Source organism: Syngnathoides biaculeatus, chromosome 3 (assembly GCF_019802595.1).
Source record: "Syngnathoides biaculeatus isolate LvHL_M chromosome 3, ASM1980259v1, whole genome shotgun sequence".
NCBI lineage: Eukaryota > Metazoa > Chordata > Actinopteri > Syngnathiformes > Syngnathidae > Syngnathoides > Syngnathoides biaculeatus.
In genome coordinates, this window is record NC_084642.1 from 33,867,593 (window position 1) to 33,890,594 (window position 23,002).

A 23,002-nucleotide genomic window follows, 5' to 3' on the forward strand; every position below is an offset into this window, starting at 1 on the left:
CCTTGACAATGTTGCCCTACTCAAGCCTATCCGTTCAAAATTCAAGCCTGCACTATGGCTAAATTATATTACTCGTGGTGCCAGAAAGCAGTGTTGTAAGGCTGAATGCAAATGAAAAAAATAATTACAGTTGCTCTATAATATTTTAAAGGAATTTTGATGCAATTACAAAAAAGTTGTTCAATCTCAAAAAGCTAGATATTATTCAGATATTATTTCAAACAATTGCCACAGACACTGTGTCTCATTTATTACTATTAACACCATCCTGAATGTTCACTCGGCTTCTTCTATTGTAGCTTCCTCTTAAAATTAAGAGACATTTCTCTACTTTTTTGTGGAAAAAGTGACTAACATCAGAGTAGGAATCTCACCCCCTTCCCACGGACCCGTCAATTACAGTCATTTGTTCTGCTGTTTTTGATTGGGTTGAGTCTGTCACACTTTGTATTCTGAAAGTAATGTTTTTTCAGATAAAACCTTTACGTTCACCTAAGGATTTTCTTCCCCCTTTCTGTTTTAAAGACATTTGGAGCACTATTGGACTTAGTGTTCAAGCTATCATTAACAGCATTCTTGCTACTGATGTTATACTAAAATGTCTTATGTAGGTATGTATGTAAGTCCTAACTAAAAAAAAACACACAAACTTGGTATAATAGCTTTAAGCAATTTTTTACCCATATCTGAACTCCTTATTATGTCAAAAAAATATTGGAGAACATTATATTGGGACAACTCCAGTCTTCTTTATGTGCTTCTCGTATCGACGAAGTCTTTGAATCTGGTATGAAGCCAATCCACTTCTTAATTATCAGTTTTTAACTGCTGACACTAAGGACTGTCGAATTCTTATCCTTTTATCCTTTTAGACTTCACAGCTGCCTTTGTCACAATAGACAACAGTATCTTAATTTCTCCCTTGGAACATTGTCCTGTGCTTTGTGTGGTTGCTCTTCAGTGGTTTTGTTCCTATCTGTCCAACAGAATTGTTTTACTCTTGGTAAGCATCAGTCCTCTATTGTGCATTTTGAAAATGGAGTTCCTCAAGATTCTATTCATGGGCCCATCCTCTTCTCCGTGTACCTGCTGGACCTCAGGGCAATCATTAAGACGTATGGCATCTCTTTCAATTTTTATGCAGACAATACCCTCAAATTTACCATCCTGTTCACCCTGTCTGAAATTGTGAATGACCTTTGCTGGACTGCCTAAAGGACAAAGAAAGCTTGGATGGTAAATAATGTAAGTAAAATTAAAGTTGTCGTGTTTGGTCCAGGTTTAGGCCTAATGCCCCTGCTAACATGGATTGTTGTACTGCCAATCTTGAAAACACTGTCACCAACTTGCGGGTAATAAAGTCGATTTTTTTTTAAATTAAGAAATTTATCCTAAATTTACCCTTTCTTTGCATGACTTTGAGAGGGTTATTCCTGATTTATTTTCACCAGGCCGTTGTAATATCCTCTACTATGTTGGTGTCAGCCAGGCTTCCAACACTTGCTTACAGCTGGACCAAAATGCTGCTGCTGGACTGGATCACCAGGCAAGAGCACTTCTCACTAGTGCCAGTGTCACTTCACTGGCTCCCAATACATTTTAGAATTCATTTTAAAAAGTTATTGTTTGGGCAGCACGGTAGCTGTAGGATGTTGGCCTCACAGTTCTGAGAACAGGGGTTCAAATCCCGGCCCCACCTGTGTGGAGTTTGCATGTTCTCCCAGTCCCTGCATGAGTTTTCTCCGGGCAACCCAGTTTCCCCCAATATCCCAAAAACATACATTCATTGGACACTCTAAATTGCAGCTAGGTGTGATAGTGAGTGCAACTGTTTTCTGTCTACATGTGTCCTGAGATTGGCTGTCAACCAATTTAGGGTCGACCTAATGCCCAATGATAGCTGGGATTTGCTCCAGCACTCCTGCGACCCTTGTGAGGACAAGCGGCTCAGAAAATGGATGGATGGATGATATTGTTTGCTTTTAAAGTGCTGAACGGGCTGGCTCCATCCTACCACTCTGAACTTTTACACCCTCATACTTCAACACGATTGTTGAGGTCTGATGATAGAGCTCTCGCAGTCATCCCAAGAGCAAGGTTGAAACAAGGGAAACAGGTCTTTTGCCGTTTAAAAATGTGTTCTCCCTGGCTTTCTGAGACCCTGTATGAGAGTTGGTAGCGTGTGGTATTTTATGGTTCGGTGTTATACTTTATATCATTTGATATACAGCACTTTGGTAAACTCATTTTTAAATATTGATAAATTAATTTGATTGAATTAGAGTATTAACACTTTGGTTCAATAAAATAATTGTATTTATCATGATCTTTATAAAAGACATGTATTTTTGTCAATTTGATGCATGAAAATGAAAGGAACGGTAAAATATTCATTTTATAACGTTGCAGTTGACCTGAACGGTGGCAACTTGTGTTGTTTTTTCTGCTCATAATTGGGTTAGTTGTCACTGAGAACCTCTTTCCTCTGAGTCACTTCAATGGAAGAGGGTTCATTACATGTGAAACATTTATAAGCACACTAAAAGTACAGTACATAGAAATCAAATACGATCCAAAGGGTGCCCTGTTACATGAGACTTTTGGTTCTTTCTGCTTTTAGTCTCTGTAAATTGGCAGATCAAGAAAATGTGCCCAAGAACTCATGCCCAAGGGCCGTACATGAGGGTCTGGCTGCTTGCAGCATGGTCTGCTCTCCTCCTACCTCTGAGATATACCGTGAGGAAAAGAAGGATTTGATCACTCTGCGATTTTACAAGTTCTCCCATTTTTAAATCACAAATGGGTCTGAAATTTTCATCTTTGGTGCATGTCCACTGTGAGAGCCATAACCCAAAACAAAACTCTCGAAATAACAAAGAATGATTTTTCAAAATAATTTATTTGTATGTCACTGCTGCAAGTCACACAATCTATGTCACACATTGTAGCAAGGATTTTGGCACATTCCTCCACGCAGATCTCTAGAAGATCTAGAAGGTAGCTCGTTGTTCCTTCGTGTTAGCCAAAATGCCGGCTCATTGCATTGCTGGACATTGCTTGAACAGTCGGGAGAATGGAATTACCCTTCATAAGTTTGAAAGAGACCCTGTTCATTGTGAAAAATGGATTGCACGGTTGCAGAGGACGAGAGCTTTATGGATTCCAAATAACCGGTAGGTGTGTATCCAGCTACTAAAAAAAAAAAATAATAGTTTGGGGCGGACCACATCTCTCTCATAACGTAGCAAAAGATCCGTGTATGGAATGTGTCGATATGCGCGTCGCCCAGCCAACAATGTCTCACTCAGCCTCATCTCGATAGTGTTCATCGCGTACTGCGGCGGCTTTGAACATACCCCTAAAAGGAGCATAGCTCAGCTCCACCTCGTCCTTATATACCATGGCGCCGAAAATCAGCCACACTGGCTGAGGCGCCGCGTTCGGCGGTCACTGCTTCTGCGAAGGCTGCGTGTCGGGCTTTGGGATGGGGGCGGCTCTGAAGAGCCCAGCCGAGAGTGTGTTACTCAGTCGCGTGCGCGGAGTAAAGTGCCCTGGCTGACTGTGTTCATTGAGAACTGTGGCGTCTGTGAGCACCCTCCTAAAGCAGCACCGCTGGGCTCTGTCATAAGCCACAGCAGCCGGCTGCGATGAGCCGCGATGGCTCATCTCCGCTGCGGAAGTGGATCGGACGGGGATGTAGTTTGGCTGTGATCGCATATCATCTGAATATGGCTCGAAACAATAGTGTAATATTGCCCTCAGGGCTCGAAACAATAGTGTAATATTGCCCCGGTAACTTCACTCAGTTGTGTGGTGTTGTCCTTTTCGAAAAGAGCTTCGGTGTCAGAAGGGGCGTCAAAAAAATCCAAATATCTCTGTTGTTTGGTTTCCATAGTAGCAGGCACTGCGAGTTTTCAACGGCGGAAGTGACGATGACGTCAAGGACAGAGGACACGACTAATATGGCGACCACTTGGTTGTCGTGGGACACTCAATTGCGCAACTTTGTGCATGGATGACGCGCTCTCTGCTCACTTTTTTTTCCCATATAGACATTGAAGTGAATACTGTTATATGTATTTTTCATTACAATATCTATTTTAGAATGGGTATAGGGATGACAGTCCCACATTAATGTCGAGATTTGCAAAATGTAATTTTTAACAAGTTATTATAGAATTACCCTTACAAGATAGATGAAAAACTCGGCAAAAGAAAAAAAAATTCCATGTGGTTTATCCATAAATGGATTCAATTTCCATCGTGCTTGTGGTCAATATGGCTGCAGATGAGGTAGGGCCAATACCAGTTACCTGGGTGAGAGGTGAGGTATGGGCAACTCCTGCACCAGATGGGGGACAGAGTATGTCAGCAGGCTCTCGGTAGATGAGCGGTAGAAGGCCAGTCACAACTTTGTAACCAGTGCTTCTGGACCTGCTCTCGGGCGACTGCCTCATTTCCCTCCAAGATCAGCCTGACCACTGTTGTGTCACCAGAGAATTTGTCGATGATGCTATTGTTGTAGACTGAGCTGCAGTTAAAGGTGTAGAGACACTGAAGGAGGGGACTCAGCACACAGCCCTGTGGTGAGCTTAGTGTCCGGGTGGAGGAAAGGTGGGAGCCGAATATCACCTTCTGCGGTCTGTTGGTCAAAATGACTTTGATCCAGGGATAGTGGTAGAATAGTCATTATTATTAAGATTATTCTTATTACCATAGTGTCTGGTATGATTGTGTTAAAGGCTGAGCTGTAATCATGTAAAAGAGCATCCTCGCATAGCTCTGAGGTTGTTCCAAGTGGCTTAACACAGCATGGAGATCTATGGTGATGGCACCCTCTCTCAATCTATTTGAGGTTACATATGATTGTTGAAGATTTTAACCAATTGGAGATGGCTGCAAAATGCTGCTTCTGAAGCAAAACCAAGAAATGTAAATGAATTGTGGAATGTTGTTAAGGAATCTTGGAGTGAAATAAAAGATGAAAGGCATCACAATTTGGTTGACTCCATGCCACAGGGATGCAACTGTGGTCATAGAGCAAAATATTAGTTTAGTGATCCAAAGGAATGGTAAATCCGAGAAATAAAATGGTTTGTACAAAATAGTTTTTAATTTGTAAAGTGAATGGCAGACTGATATTTTTTCAACAAATTGCCCAATTGCACAGCAAGAATGTGTATATTATGAATGATGTTGATGATGATGTTGTTGGTTTTCTGGGAATCTACTGCACCTACTGGTAACTGGTTTGATATGTAGTCTGAAAACATGGATTAATCTGGTTAGTCACATTGGACTAATATTATTTTAAATGCGAGTGTAGGTTATTTAAAAAATGGTGTTTCTCCTTCTCTGGTTTCTAAATTTACTCCAGCCTTTGTGACATGGAAGAGAAAAAGTACTCAAGAAGAAAATGCACGCACCACATGCGCATGACCCAATTAGACAGGTATTGCCCACATATTAAGGTTGCTCCACCCAGGGTGTATTCCTGGCATGAGAGTGTGTAGATTTGACTGAACAGGAGAATGGGAGCAGCAAGAAAAGCACAAAGGTGTGTGGCTTTTCTGACTCATGCTGTGTTCAGACCAGACGAGTTTAACGAATGTAATTTATTTTCGTATGACTTGATTACGTAGAACGTCAATTGACTTTGCATGAACAGCCACGAATCCTACACTTTTTACACGTTTGACACGATGCGAGTGGTACAAATGTGAAAATATCCTTGTTCAGTCATTCGCTCACTTGAAACCAAAAGTTGTGTAGTGACAGCTAATCGACAAATCACTGTAGTACAAATTTAGCAAATTTGCAGTCAGTGTATAGATACTACTGTGATCAAACTTGTGTGAGGGACACAAAGTGTGTTCACTTCATGTCTTATTCAGAGAATATGGCAGTTTGTTGTTGCAATTTTGGTGTGGTTACGGCAGACAGAACTGAATCATCAGTGCAATAAAGTCATTGTTCATCGACCAGCTCTTGTCATCCTACAACATCTGGCCCGCAAAAAATGGGAAGTCATCTTTTATTTCAAGTGGCCCACATCCTTTCAAAAGAGCAACATCTTGGAGTATCTGAGAGAAATTTGGGACTTGCATGATCACTTCAAAGATTCCTCCAAAATGCAAAAATGGGTTTTCGACACAGGATGAAGGGTTGTGGTACGCCTTGAAGTGGTTGCCAGGCAATCGGAGCAGATAATGCATTATTCTGTACGTTTGCTCGCTGACACATGGTGTTGTGTTTGGTTTGTTTTTTCTTGGCCTTTGTTCACATTACCTGTTAACAGTCAGATGCGCATAGCCAAGTTTAGATGTAAATTAGTGAGAAGATTTTGTTCACTTTCTTCCCTACATTTTCTTGATATATTTAACATTCAGACTGCCAGTGACTAGGCAGGATAACGCATGCTATAAGATTTCATCATGTTTCTCAAGTCAAGTCTTATTGTACAGCCCTGAATCACAAAAGAGTCTCAAAGGGCTTTACAGGACCAGTTTTGATTGACGAGATCCCTGAAAGGGTATGGAAAGTCTTCAAAGCACCTTTTGCTTATATTATACAGTTTTTATGCTGAATTCGAATCTGAAATCCATTATGAAGGAAACATTTGTAGTTTTTGATTATTGGCCAAAATTGATCGTATATTGCTGAATTCGCTGGATATGCCCAAGCACACAGTCGAAAATCCCAAGAAGGGACGTAACGTCAGGACAAGACATAAACATGGCTGCTGTTCCATTCCAATGTGAGAACAACGATGAATTTCCGAGTATGTCAAGCGATGAACATGATTCTGAAGGTTCCTATGAAGACAGTGAAGAATACGAGCTTTATAAAGGCGTTGAAGGTTATCAATTTGAGCCACTTAGACAGATAACACATTCAAATGCAGACAAAATAGCTGGCGACAAGGTGCCGAGGCTGCAGTCAGACCCAGCGAGGGTTCGTATTTAGTTAGGTTTCCTGGTTTGTATATAATATTATCCTGTTGTTCTAGATGACAATGGTCAAACAATTTGCTGTAATAAAACATATTTTTCGCCAAGAACTGCATAATCTGCTTTCATTCAACCATATCAACAGTATTTGACGTTTTCAGGAAATACAAGATTATCAGCATACCTCTGCACCTTGTCTTCGCAGTTTTGGGTTAGGTTTCTCTAGGGGGGCTTCTGAGCTTGTCGGACCATGTCCAGGTTCAGCGGCTGATCCAAGTTCGCGTTTGGTCCCTTTAGAAACACCAATCTGTTCAGGTATCAGAACTAGCTGTATGGTAGGCACTGATCCAGGTTTTAATATTTAAAACCCATCTCAGACATGAGTCCACCAGTAAAACAGTCTGGGGTGAAATGTTCACTGCATATAACACACTGCGGACTAGGTTTGGAAGAATTAGCTCTTGTTTGAGCAAACTGAGGTTGGGGTCTTTGGGGAAATTATGTAAACTGTGACCAGATAAGTTTACTTGCGTTCAAAAATTGATGTTACATACACTTTAATCCAAACCAGTGGTTCTTAACCTTGTTGGAGCTACCGAACCCCAGTAGTTTCAAATGCGCATACACAGAACCCTACTTTAGAGTAAAATATAATTTTTTTTCAAATTCAAGACATATAGATTTTCTATTGGTGTTCAAAATAAACCGTGCAGAACAAAACCAATATAGTGCAGGAACTCACAACAAATGACATACCTGCAAATCAGTGCTACTCTCATATCATTTTCACAGCAAAATCTGTTCCTTTTCTGTTTTTACGTCCAGCATTCTTGAAAAAGATTGCTTGCAAAGATATGTTGCAACAAATGGTATAAAAAACTTCAGGGCTTTCTTGGCAATAACTGGATACTAGTGTTGTTGTTGTGAAGAGTTGTGTTGAACCTGGCTTTGCTGAATTTGAATGATTTCGTCAAGGTATTCGTCATTGACTTCTGCTGTCTCAACATCAAACGTTAATGAGTGTCTCACCCATGCTGGATATGAGTTTCGTGCAGGGAAATGTCCATTGAGATATTTTGCAAGCTTATCTAGGTGCGTGGCAATTGCTTGTTTGAGTTCCATGGGTACAGAAATGTCACCAATTGCAGACATATCTTCGATCTTACACAATTATGAAGAAGGAGAAAGTTTGGGAAGTTATTGTTCTGTCGTTTCCATAATTGTAGCTTTTTTTGAAAAGCCTTCAGGTTTTCTTCCGCTTCCATGATGTTGACTCCACCCCCCTGCATCTGTTGTTTAAGGTGACTAAAAGCTGCGAATATATCTGCCATGTACGCTAAAATGAGAATGAACTCATATTTTTTGAAGGAATCTGGATGACAATGTTGGTGCTCTTCCAAAAACAAGGCTAATTCCACATGCAAGGCAAAATCACAATTCACCACCTGTCCTCAGGGTAACCACCAAATATTAGAATGGTACATAAGTACTTCGAACCTAGCGCCCATTTCTTCACAAAGCTTATTGCAGATTTGATGCCTCAGAGCACTATTTCGCACATACTTCACACATTGCACTACAGTTTTAATACTTCTATCACTTTTGGGGCAAGGTTTTTGTTGCCAATGCATGTTTGTGTAGAATACAATGGGTAACGATGTGTGGTGCATCGTCTTTTACTAGCGCACCAAACCCACACTTTCTTCCCAGCATGACTGGAGCTCCATCAGTACAAACTGGAGAAACCATAAGCCACTAAAGATTATTGTTTCTGAAGAAGTCATCCAGAATCTTCACATCGGCTTGACTTAGTTGTTGTAAGAGGCTTACAAAATAAAATCTTTCGCATACCGCACAAAAACAGCATCTGAGCAGCCTTGTCAGCCACTTGGGGCAAGTGATAACAGGGATCTTTGGTCGACTACACACTGCATTGCCAGGTACAGTATGCCCGCCACATCTACAGTTAGCAAACGCTTCTGCTCTAATTGGGGGACACGTCTCTCTAGCATGGAAAGAAGCCTCTCAAGGAAAAGGGTGCAAGTGGTCAATGACTCCATACTCACATTTCTTTGGTGAAAGTTTTGGAAGTGAAGCCTCGTCAGTGTTCAGGATTGGTGTGCCTGAAGTTATTAGCCTCAAAAATGAGTGACTCCATCCATCTATCCAATTTCTGAGTTGCTTATCTTCACAAGGGTCGCAGGAGTGCTGGACCCTATCCCAGCTATGTTCGGCCAGAAGGTAACTGGTAGCCAGCCAATAGCATGGCTACATGGAGACAGACAACAGTTGAACGCACACTCACACCTAAGGGCAATTTAGAGTCTCCAATTATTGCATAATTTTCAGAGGAAACCGGAGGGCTACGAGAAAACCATGCAGGCAGAGGGTGGGGGGTGGGGAGAACATGCAAAGTGCTGTAACTCAGAAATGCCTGGAATATTCTGTAAGTAAAAACCTCAAAGAAAATGTTCATTGTCTCCAGCCTGTATGTGGATAACCAACATTCTCACTACCGGAAATTAAATGAAAATGTGGAGGGGAAAAAAGCATCCTCCAACAAAAGAATACTTTGAGAAAGTTGTTAAATGAAGAAAGAGAATGACGAGAGAAGAAAGAGTAGAAGAGGCAAGTGTGAAGGACCAGCAAGTGGCAATGATTAGTAAGGGGGAAGTAAGAATGAAAAAATGGATAAGCAGTTGGTCCTGATGACATACCAGTGGAGGTAGGGAAGCAATTTGGAGAGGTGGCTGTGGAGTTTTTGACCAACTTATTCAACAGAATACTAGCGGGCGAGAAGATGCCAGAAGAATGGAGAAAAGTGTGCTTGTTCCAATTTTTAAGAACAAAGGCAATGTGCAGAGCTGTGGGAACTATTGAGGAATAAAGTTGATCAACCAAACAATGATGTTATGCGAACGAGTAGTGGAGGCAGAACAGTGGTGAGGTGTGCCATAGGTTAGACAGAAGAATTCAAGGTGGAGGTGGGACTGCATCGGGGATCAGCTCAGAGCCCCTTTCCTGTTTGCTGTGAATTCTAGCTGATAGACAGGAGTTCAAATACTTATTTGCAACTGTATCACACAAATACATCATTAAAATATCATACATAGTGATTTCTGGATTTTTCTTTTTAGAATATCTCTCTCACAAGTGGAAATGCACCTACGATGAAAATTTTAGACCACTCCATGATTTCTAAGTGGGAGAACTTGCAATGTAGCAGGGTGTTCAAATACTTATTTTCTTCACTGTATTTGCCTTTAGAATGCTAGTGGAAAAGTAGAGAGAAGGTCAGAAAGAACTACATGGTGTCTTAGTGGATCTAGAGAAGGCCTATGACAGAGTACCAAGAGAGGAACTGGGGTACTGCATGCATAAGTCTGGTGTGCCGGAGAAATATGTTAGAATAGTACAGGACATGTATGATGGCAGAAGAACAATGGTGAGGTGTACCGTAGGTGTGCAGAAGAAATTAATATGGAGGTGGGACTGCATCAGGAATCAGCTCTGAGCCCTTTCCTGTTTCCTGTGGTAATGGATAGGCTGACAGATGAGGTTAGACTGGAATCCCCGTGGACCATGATGTTCACAGATGATATTTTGATATGGATTAAAAGCAGGGAGCGGGTGGAGGAACAATTAGAAAGATGGAGGCACACACTGGAAAGGAGAGGAATGATAATTAGCCGAAGAAAAACAGAATATATGTGCATAAATGAGAAGGGCGAAGGGGGAAGAGTGAAGCTCCAAGTTGACAAGATAGCAAGGGTGGACGACTTCAAATAGAGCAATGGTGAGTGTGGTAAGGAAGTGAAGAAACGGTCCAAGCAGGTTGGAAGAGCTGGCGGACGGTGTCTAGTGGGTTATGTGACAGAAGAGCTTTGCTTGGATGAAGGACAAAGTTTATAAAACTGTGGTGAGGCCGGCCATGATCTATGGATTAGAGACGGTGGCACTGAAGAGACAACAGGAAGCAGAACTGGAGATGTTGAGGTTCTCTCTAGGAGTGAGCAGGTTGGATAGGATTAGAAATGAACTCATTAGAGGGAGAGCCAAATTTGGATGTTTTGGCGACAAGTTTCGAGAGAGCAGACTTTGATGGTTTGGACATGTACAGAGGCGAGAGAGAGAGTACATTGGTAGAAGGGTGCTGAGAATGGAGCTGCCAGGCTCTAAATCTATTAATCAGTACAGTATATGCAAAAGTTTGCAGTAAAGTAAGTAGTTTACCTTAAAGTTCAACTGCTATTTTTTTGGCCATGAAAAGAAAATCCATTTACCAAGCCTCACTCATAACTTTTGCACAATAAAAAGAAGATTAATGTAATCAGGATAAAGTTTTGACATTCAGGTCAAAAAATGGAACGATCTTTGAGCGTCACCAGTAACTAAATCGAACGAAGAGATGTAAGATTAAAAGGCAGAAGGAGACTTTGCAAAATGATGACAGGCCAGACAACAGCATAAACTATAGCGATTTAAAGTGGATATGGTCCCCTTCAAATATAACAAACAGTCGCTTGGCAACCACATTTGTACTTGCTTGCTCTAAACTGTCCTTGACAGTAGTGTGTTTTCAAGATTGCAAAATCAAAATAAAAAAAGTCACAGGTAAATTATATATATATATATATATATATATATATACACACACACACACACACACACACACACACACACACACACACACACACATACATGCAAATACAGACATACAATACTTATCAGATGGACCAAAACCTCCCATAAAAAGTAAAGTGGACTGACATCAATAGAATGTGTGTGTGTCTTTTTGTATATGAGTGCATGCATTTGTACATGTGTGCCTTTGGGGAAAAAAAGAATATGTGCATCTTTTGAATTGATCTGTGAACTAGTTATGATGGAGTGACAGGGTGTGTGGTTATAGAGGTACTTACGAGGCTCATCAGTCTATAATTTAAACTGCAGGGTGACTGTTTCATGTCAATCTCAAGAACGCTGTTTGCGCAGGAGCTGAAAGGGCGACTGCTGTGAATATTGCCGGTTTGGACCCAAACAGTAGACTAATGGCTATGAATGGGTAGGGGATTGATAGTAGTGTTTTGTTATATACACTACATGTACTTGAAGGATGGTTTTATTATTGTGCTGCCACTATCCAATATTTCGCCTCATTGGTGTTGATTACAGATACTGCCATGTGTCAAGGTCTTGCCATTTTCCATGCCAGAACCTGTTTTAAAGACACTTTCTTGTTCTTTCTACCTCATTTTGTTTCCCCTGTAATCTTTTTTTTTTGTAACCTACCTTTAGGAGAAAACACAGAATGCAGTTTTTGGTGGTTAAAGCATTCTCTGTTAGGCCTTATTATCTTTGGGCTAACCAAAACCCAAAGGAATTTTTTAATTGCATAGCTCCTGAAAAAAGCATTAAGTTATAATACATTTTTTTGTAATTTGTTGCTTCAGAAGATATTAATTTGCACTGATGTTGTAACTTTACAGTCAAACATAATTACACACTATACAATCGTACACATTTGGTTGGAATTTGAAACAATCTTCCCAATGGGAAACAGATGTAATCTGGATAAAACTGTTAATACCATTTCAAAAAATACATATATACTGCCCGTATGGGCATTTTAAAGTATGGTTTTACTAAGTGGAAAAATAACATTCTAGAAATAACTGCTGTATTCACCATTTGTGTCTTTTGTTAAGTAAGTCTTTTAAGTGAGTCATTAAATTTAATTTGAGGTGAGGCTAAAGCAACCATTACATGTAAACCACATGCTGTTTTATGTGGTTTAAAGCTGAATGTTTAAAAATGTTTGTCCCCTAATTTCAGACCTCTTGCTTATCTTCTCCTCATTGTTGTTTCCTGATATAATGTGCTTTTGAGAAAGGTGTGGGTTGAGGCCATTGAGCTCGAGCAGCTCCTCCACATTGATGTGGTTCTCCAGAGACTCCACCCTCACAAATGTGCACAAATGAGTATACCCAAACGATTTCATGATATGGTATCACATATGAAACCTTATTCCACATTATAAACTTGATGGTTTTTATAGTATTTAGTGATGGAAAATGTGTACCTTCAGATTTTATAACTAATGATACAACAGTATACATTTGTGGGAATCTGGCTTGGTGTAAAAGATGGCTTTGTCAGGATTTGTTATATAAGTAGACAGAAAAAGCAGGTGCTTAAATGCATATTGTATCTTTTTAGAAGGCATGGTAGCCAATGTTGTGTTTCCTCCATCTTAAATCTCCATTACATCAGGTCAGGTCACATACAACATCTGACACAGCAAGAGGCACCCTGACAAGGGAAGAGGTGGCTATCAGCTTAATTTCCAGGATACAATTAACACCGAAGATATTTTGCCAGATGATGTGTGATCATTTTGAGGCCCCGTAGCTCAGTGGTTAGAGCACTGGTTTGGTAAACCAGTGGTTGTGGGTTCGTATCCCACTGGGGCCTCCACTCCCTGAGAAGGGTTGCGTCAGGAAGGGCATCTGGTGTTTTTAAAAAAAAAAAAAAAAAAATAATAATAATAATTGTGCCAAGCACACATATATGTGCGTTCATCTGAGATGACACACTGTGGCAACCCCGAAAGGGACAAGCCGAAAGAAACATATATATATATATATGTGTGTGTGTTATAATTTTCAGCAAAGGAATCAAAGGCAATGTCTTTTAATGCCTCAATTTGAGTGAATAACTGAAAGTAACTCTCCTTGAATGTACTGCTGGGCATTGACCGAACATGGCCATCTTTAAGGGTTGGAGCTTCTTTCCATGAGATTTCAATTACCAAAAATTATTGCAATAGATTTGACCTATGATTTTTTTTTTTTCTTTGAGAACAGTTTAGCAGACAGAAGCAGAGTAAGGGAAGGAAGTGAAAATGTTAATAGAAAGAGCCTTTCTCTGTCAGCTTGTTCTCTAACACTGTGAAAATCATACATCAGTCAATTCTCTTCTCCTCATACAGAACGTTATTGGTCACAGTCCCTGAATCACTTCTCGTGTCAAAAATTGCAAAGTAACAAAAGTCTGCAGTCAAGTGTAAATGAATATTTGTTTCCTGAGGGAAAATATTTATTGTTTTGTGCTTTAGCTTAGAGCACATTCTCCTTGATTTTTTTCCCCTGAATTGTTGAATTAGAGCGAAGAAAATAAGTATTTGAACACCTGCTATATTGCAAGTTCTCCCACTTAGAAATCATGGAGAGGTCTAAAATTTTCATCGTAGGTGTATGTCCACTGTGAGAGATAATCTAAAAAGAAAAGTCCAGAAATCACAATGTATGATTTTTTTTTCAACAATTTGTGTGATACAGCTGCAAATAAGTATTTGAACATCTGTCTGTCAGCTAGAATTCTGACCCTCAAAGACCCGTGAGTCCACCTTTAAAAATCCACCTCCACTCCATGTATTATCCTGAATCAGATGCACCTGTTTGAGGTTGTTAGCTGCATAAAGACACCTGTCCACCCATACAATCAGTAAGACTCAAACTTGTAACACGGCCAAGACCAAAGAGCTGTCCAAAGACATCAGAGACAATATTGAATAACTTCACATGGCTGGAAAGGGCTACGGAGAAATTCCCAAGCAGCTTGGTGAAAAAAGGTCCACTGTTGCAGCAATCATTAGAAAATGGAAGAAGCTAAACATGACTGTCAATCTCAATCGGAGTGGAGCCCATGCAAGATATCATCTCGTGGGGTCTCAATGATCCTTGGAAGCCCAGGACTACATGACAGGACTTGGTCAATGACCTGAAAAGAGTTGGGACCACCATTTCCAAGGTGACTGTTGGTAATACACTAAGACGTCACGGTTTGAAATAATGCATGGCACGGAAGGTTCTCCTGCTTAAACTAGCACATGTCAAGGCCTGTCTGAAGTTTGCCATGGCTGAAGGTTTTGTGCTCTGATGAGACCAAAATTGAACTTTTTGGTCATAATTCCACTAAGAGTGTTTGGAGGAAGACGAATGATGAGTTCCATCCCGAGAACACCATACCTCCTGTGAAGCATGGGCGTGGTAGCATCATGACCTGAAAAGAGTTGGGACCACCCTTTCCAAGGTGACTGTTGGTAATACACTCAGACGTCACGGTTTGAAATAATGCATGGCACGGAAGGTTCTCCTGCTTCAACCAGCACATGTCAAAAGCCCGTTTTAAGTTCGCAAATGACCATTTGGATGATACAGAGGAGTCATGGGAGAAGGTTTTGTGGTCAGATGAGACCAAAATGGAACTTTTTGGTCATAATTCCACTCACCGTGTTTGGAGGAAGACAAATGATGGGTTCCATCCCAAGAACGCCATCCGTACTGTGAAGCATGGGGGTGGTAGCATCATGCTTTGGGTTGTTTTTCTACACATGGGACAGGACGACTGCACTGTATTAAGGAGAGGATGAACATGGCCATGTATTTTAAGATTTTAGGGAACAACCTCTTTCCCTCACTCGAAGCATTGAAAATGGGTCATGACTGGGTCTTTTAACATGACAATGACCTGAAGCACACAGCCAGGAGAACCAAGAAGTGGCTACAAAAGAAGCATATCAAGGTTCTGGTGTGGCCTAGCCAGTCTCCAGACCTAAACCCAATAGAAAATATTTGGAGGGAGCTGAACTTCCATGTTTCTCAGCGACAGACCAGAAACCTGTCTGAGCCAGAGAAGATCTGTGTTGCGGAGTGGGCCAAAATCCCTTCTGCAGTGTGTCCAAACCTGGTGAACAACTACAGGAGACGTATGACTTCTGTAATTGCAAAGAAAGGCTACTGTACCAAATATTAACAGTAGTTTTCTCAGGTGTTCAAATGCTTACTTGCAGCTGTATCACACAGATAAATGGTTAAAAAAAAATCATACATTGTGATTAGTGGATTTTTATGTATGAATGATGTGAGACTCAGGGGCAGTGGTTTCTGGTTCCTGGCAGACTGGGTAGGGTACGGTCCAATGGGACTGCTCTGGGATCTCTTGCTTCTCATATTGATTACTTGGCTATTAACAATTATACAAATCCTTGTGACCTACTCCACTCCCAGTGGTTCTTCCGTTTGTCCGTGCCACTCATGTGTGGAGCACAAGTTCTTGTGATTTTTTCATGTTTCATACTCATTACTTACTCACAATTATACTAATCCTCGGGTCGTCCTCAATGTCTCCTGTTTGCTGCCCACTTCGGCCATGCCGTCAAGATCTTCCATCTTCCTATGATTCCACAACTTGCACATTCCCTGTCCCAACTTCTGGGGTATCCTAACCCCTGAGCAATTACCAAATAAATCATTCACAGCTACTTCCTCCGCCTTCGCCTGCTTTTGGGTCCAACTTCCACTACATGGTTCTCTTTTCTGTTTTTGTCTACTTAATTTTCCTCTTCATCACAAGAATCATCTTGCACACCACTATCTCATGCTGTATAGCCACACTCTCCTTGACGGCTACCTTGGAGTCAGTCACCTCCTTCAGATTACATCGCCTGCAGAAGATGTAATTCACCTGTGTGCTTCTATCTTCGCTCTTGTATGTCATCCTATATCCTGCCTCTGCTGTAAGAAAGTATCGAGCTCGTGCACCTATGTCATAAAATCACGTGGATCGCCACATTCCCACTCAAACAAAGCATTGTTGCAAGTGAATCCGTTGAGGCGAAACGAAAATCTGTTTTATAGAACGACACCCAGAGTTTTGTCTGATCCTGTTCAACATTTAGAAGGTTTAAATAAATGGAGAGAGGCCCTGTAGCTCAGTGGTTACAGCACTGGTTTGGTAAACCAGGGGTTGTGGGTTTGTATCCCACTGGGGCCTCCACTCCCTGAGAAGGGTTGCGTCAGGAAGGGCATCTGGTGTAAAAATAGTGCCAAACAAATATGTGTGTTCATCTGAGATGACACGCTGTGGCGACCCCAAAAGGGACAGGCCGAAAGAAACTTACTCTAATAAATGAAGGTTTAAGGAAAAATGAGAGAAACTTGGCATAGAGGACCCATATTTAATGCTGAAGTCGATGTTTTCACCGATAAGAAATTTGACTGTTGATTTGCTTCCGCTTCTCTTGGACAACTGGATATACACATGTATCTGGTGAGTAAAACGTTTTTTTACACATAAATAGTGATGGACCCACTCAGATTCTTTCAATACAGATATCAATATTTAAATAAATGACCCGTGGTTTTACACAACCTTGAATTCATTAACTATGATGGGGGAAACAATTTAGGACAGGGAGTAGTCTCCTCCGTATACAGAAGCGTATTGCGGCCACATATTAAACTCCTTAAACTTCTGCGACAGACAGCTTTTTTCAATACGCATTGTCTCAAATTAGTCAATTTGGCATTATAAATACATCTTGATCATTTGAGATGGAGAAGAAGAATCGCTACCTGAAATGAAATGATCGCTACACAGGCGTGTGTATTTTGTTGGGCACCATCCATCTGGTTTAATTGCCAAAGTCTATCGATCTTTACTGGTCTTTTCACCTGGTATTCCATAGAATGGTCGCTTTGAAGAACCATCTCATCTATTGTGACAACCAACAACACAATAGGTCTTGGGCATAGGGAAATATGTGCTCCAGTTCAGCGATGCCCCAGCAACTTTGTTTGACTGGCAACCCATCGATCTTTTTCATCTGATAATCTATAAAATTATATCTTTGAACTGTCTTGTCTATTGTGTCAACCAACAGCACAACAGGTCTCGGGCAATTTTAAAAATCTGCTTTGGTTCAATGGCTCCCGTGCAGCAGAGCATGTAGGTTTGACCAGCAATACGGCGCTGTGAAAAGAGTCATGTGCATGAGTTTTATTGACTTCGCAATTTGCATCCATTTCTCAAAGTCTACCACCATCTGCCACTTCTCTTGGATGGCAAACTTACCTATGTAACTTCAGCACCATATCTCCCCTGCCCCAACGAGTCAGCATCAGTGAGCCCATCCAGCAGGGGTCCTAACAAGGAATCCTGAGCTAGACTGAAGCCCCGACCAGCACCCTGTAGGTTAATGGTGCCGATTGCAGAAATTGTTAACCCAGGTCACGACTAATTTGGTACGAAATTCTTTGGATGAACGTATACATTTGTTTGGCAAAGTTTTAAGATGGATGCCCTCCCTGAGGCAAACTTCTTCATTTATCCGTGCTTGGGACCAGCCTACAATTTGCAAGGGCTTGTTCCCCCCCACCCCCCAAAGGGCTGTGTTATCTTAATGCATGTGTGAATGTGCAAATTTCAATATTGCTCCAATTATAATACTTAAACTAACCCTATGTGGTCATTTTTTCTCATAACATTACACTAGTGTACAAGTATGGATTTTTTAATTGTTCAAGCTAATGTGTTGATAAAACCATCTCGTTAGAAAATGCAATTAGTATAACAGTGCTGTGAAAAATATTTGGCCCCTTCATTTTGGGGGGTATCTATCACACACAAAGGTTTCAATTTATCAAATCACTTTTAATATCAGTCAGAGAAAACCCAAGGAAATACAAAATGTAGTTTTCAAAATACAATTCAGTTTATCAAGGCACAAAAAAAATCTAAACCTTCCTAAGCCTTTGTGAGAAAGTAATTAGCCCATTGTTAAACAAAAAAATTTGGAAAGGTGAGTTAAACTTCACGAGCCACATCCAAACCCAATTACCACCATCCAGCCATCCATTTTCTGACCCAACTATCCTGACGAGGGTCACGGGAGTCCTGGAGCCAATCCCAGCTGTCATCGGGCAGGAGGCAGGGGGCACCCTGAACTGGTTGCCAGACAATCGCATGGTACATGGAGACAGACAACAGTCACACTCACAACCACACCAAGGTGCAATTCAAACTCTTCAATCAATTATTGCATGGTTTTGGGTTGTGGGAGGAAACCACAGTGCCCGGAGAAAACCCGCCCAGATGGCCACGTTACTTGTTAAATCAAAAAATTCATTGAGATCGAACCTGTGAGGAAACGAGAAGAAGCCTCCAAGATCTCATAAACCAGTGCATCTTGCCGTGATTCAAAGAAATCCAAGAAGAAACGAGAACAAAAATGACTGACATGCATCAATCTGGAAAAGGTTACAAAGCCATTACCTAGGCTTTGGGGCTCCAGAAAACCACTGTTCGAGCATTTAGCCACAAATGGAGGAAGCTGGGAATAGTGGCAAACCTTCACAGGTGTGGGCAAGTAACTAAAATGACTGCCAAGAGTAAGATGACAACCCATCCAGAAGGTCACAAAAGAACCTCAAACAATGTCTAAAGACCTGGAGGCCTCGCTGGCCTCAGTTAAGGTCAGTGTCCGTGACTCGACCATAAGAAAGACATGGGCCAAAAACAGCATTCATAGGAGAGTTTCTGTGTGCAAGCCCATGCGGTCAGCAAAGAATACCAAGGTTTATCTCAGATTTGCCCAATATTTTAAAAAAAGATCTTGATGATCCTCAAGACTTTTAGAGTTGACTGGTGAAAAACTTTTTGGAAGGTGTGCTTCCCATTTCATGTGATGTAAAAATGGCACAGCATTTGATAAAAAGAACATTATGGCAAGAGTGAAGCATGGCGGGGGCAGTGTGATGGTCTGGGGCCACTTTGCTGCCTCACGACCAGGACAACCTGCTGTGATTGATGGAACAATGATTTCTGCTGTGTACCAGAAAATCCAGAAGGAGAACATCCAGCCATCACTTTGTGCCCTCAGACTGAAGTGCTTTTGGATCATGACGCGGGGTAACGATCCGAAACACACTAGCAGGTCCACCTCTGAATGGCTTAAAAAAGGATTTTGGAGTAGCCAATTTAAATCCAATTGAGAAGCTGTGGTGTGACCTTAAATGGGCAGTTAATTCTAGAAAACCCTGCAATATGGCAGGACAATTTTGCAAAGAGTGGGACAAAATTCCTTCAGAACGATATGGAAGCGTCATCACCAATGATCACAAACACTTGATTTCAGTTGCTGCTGCCAAGGGTGGCACACTCGTGATTGGGTGCAGGGGGCAATTACGTTTTCACATAGGGTTAGAAAGGTTTGGATTTTTTTGTGCCCTAATAAATTGAATTGTCATTTGAAAACTGCTTTTTGTATTTCCTTGGGTTGTCTCTGCGTGATATTACATTTGGTTTGTTGATTTTAAAGATTTTTTGTGATAGATAAAGAAAAAAATTAGAAGGGGGAAATACTTTTCACTGCATTGTAGTTTGTTGATCAAAACTGCAAAAGTTTAAATCAATGCTTTATGGTTTTAGTTTTTACCAACGCTATGAGTACACATTGCCTATTCTCTTCCTGAACATATAAAAACGGAAAGTGAAATCTTCAATCATTAGCAGGAAGAAAAAAAAACAATGTTACGTCACTGTATACATGTAAGAAGGTCACTTTATCATGGTTTAACAGACCAAATAATTTTGCCTGTAAAATCAGTTTTGCCCCTGCCAAAAAATGGTTGAATATGATAATGGTAATAATAATGATCTGATTATAGGATAATTTATACGGACATAGGTCCAAAGTTCTTAGTAATGCATCAGAATTAGAATCAGCTTAGTAAGTAATTTGTCTCCAGTAGTTGGAGCCGCTCTAGTACAACATATATGTTGAGTATGATAGCAGACAAACAGTTAATTGAGAGGGAACTTTTTTCATACAAGAACTCATAGTTGTGCAAAGATGTGCAAGGAGGCAATCTTCTAACATTTACAGCAGTTAGAGTATCCAGTACAGTGGTAGTCCAGTGCAATGACAATTGTTTTGATAAATACGTACTTTACTCTTAAAGGAACACTTTGTCCAAAGTAATTGGAATGAGAGCACACATTAAAAGTTAGTAGATGAGGGTTTAGTGTTTCTTTTAATGCCAGAGTTATCCATAGATTTCACCAAGAAACACCTCTAAATTGGAAAACAAATTCCTCTCTTGATCAGACATGCCAATTAGCCCGGTGTGACGGTCTGAGAGCTCCCAGTACTGAAAGGTCTTCTTCAAGTTAATGCGCATGCGCATAGAATTTTCGGAATTTTTCAAATTTTTCTACATCCATGGCAGTCTGAAAAACTTCCCCATCCATGCTTTTTCCATGTATTCATTTTCGCTCTGTGTACATTTCTCTATGGACGTCTCACTAAGCCGAACACAGCGAATTAAAGAATACAGAAACAAATGTGAACTTAGTGTTTGTTATTTATCAACTGGAAAGCACGTTCCAGCATTGAACAAGAATCAACAGAGGATTCTTCGGGTGATATGACACTTACTTTCACTATCCCAAATGTGCCATAATGACTGACCCCGAACAATCCTCTGTTGATTTTTGTTCAATGCTGGAAAGTGCTTTCCAGTTGATAAATAACAAACAATACGTTCGTATTTGTTTCTGTATTGTTTCATTCGCTGTGTTCGGCTTTGTGAGACATCCGTAGCGAAATGCATGCGGAGCGAAATGAACACACGGAAGCGGAGTGAAAATGAACACACGGAAGATGCATGGATGGGAAGTTTCAGACTGGCATGGGTGTAGAAAAAGTAGAAAAATTCCCAAAATTCTACGAACATGCACATTAATCCCAAGGGGACTTTTCAGCACGGGGGAGCGCTCAGACCGTCACACCGGCTGAAAAACTGACAGTCAATCAAGGTTTGCCACGCCTGCAGTGGGACCTGTTCTGACCCCCCCATTGCTTGTGGATATGTTTCACTGAACAGAGAACGTGTACTATCTGGCATTTTGTGGCCGATTTTTGTGAAAAATAATTATAAACAATTTAATTATGATGTACATGCGCAACACTGTAAATAGGAGTCAGGAAGTGCTGTGTGCTGAGAGCCAATAAAGCGAGTATAATAGTGAGTCGATGCCCCATGTTATTACTACTCCCGCCGTTGCGCAAACAAAACGAAAATAACTGTACAATGTTCAAACATTTGAACCAGAATACACATGGGCGGAACTTGACATGTTGGAGAAGGGGCGTGACGCTGACAGAAGGGCATAACATGGACCTCGGAGATGTTCCAGACAGGCTGCTTTTGAAAGATTGGTGTTCGTGTTCTCTTTGTGACCTAATCCCAACTGTGGTGGAATGTCAATGATGTCATGAATTTGAAAAGGTTGAACAAAAAATAGAGCATACCAGAATGAACTTGGGTTGTGATCAACATTTCTGCATAACATAAGATACTTGATACCAGATAATAGATATGAAGCTGTTTGTTTGGACAAAGACATGTTACATATCAATTTACTTATGATTAATGACAGTTTGATGAAAGGACCACTTGTACATCCAGTGGAAAATCGGTGAGTCCACATTTTTAATGGTCTTGGAATCCTCTGTGAATGCTATGTGAGCTAAATTAATGGTATGGGCTATGTCTAAAGTTGATCAAAAATGCGATCTTATTTTCTGAGTACGGCGTAGGACTATCTAATGGTTTATTTATATCAGGAATATAAAAGAGTGCTGGAGCCTATCCCAGCTGTCAACGGGCAGGAGACAGGTGACACACATGCAGACACGTGGAGAACATGCAAACTCCACACACAGAGGTCCCGGATTGAACAGCTGCGCCATCGTGCTGCCTCATGAAGTATGTTTGTTACTTATACAGTACCGGCATGCGAGGCTATCACTAAGCGGCAAATAACCAGTAACAATTGGATGTGTGCCAATTTGCCCGGCTGATGAACGAGCCTCAACTGTGACAGCCAGAGCTTTATCCTGTCAAGTTGACCCCACGGGAGGTTAAAGAAGGACAAATTTGGGTGTATTTTCTCAGTTTTTTTTTCAGTATGGTGCACAACATGTCGACATCTTGGCTTAGCTAGAATGAATGGTCTGTAATGGCAACCTCAGGGGCGGGGTCAAGGACATTTCTTCTGGGTCTGGCTGTGAAAGTTGGCACATATTCAGATTTTGCTTGGATTTCAAAATGTTCTTTTACTTTTTTTGTTCAAATTAATGTCCAAAATATATGTAATAATAATATTACTTCACATTGGAGGGTTTATTATGAATATGAATTTTG

General features: G+C 40.9%; 1 non-coding gene across 1 annotated transcript; it reads left to right on the plus strand.

Moving 5' to 3' along the window:
* The first annotated feature begins 13,351 nt into the window (after nucleotides 1-13,351).
* trnat-ggu (transfer RNA threonine (anticodon GGU)) lies at nucleotides 13,352-13,424 on the plus strand. The gene has a single exon. It is a non-coding gene; the product is annotated as a tRNA-Thr (tRNA).
* The last annotated feature ends 9,578 nt before the right edge of the window (nucleotides 13,425-23,002 follow it).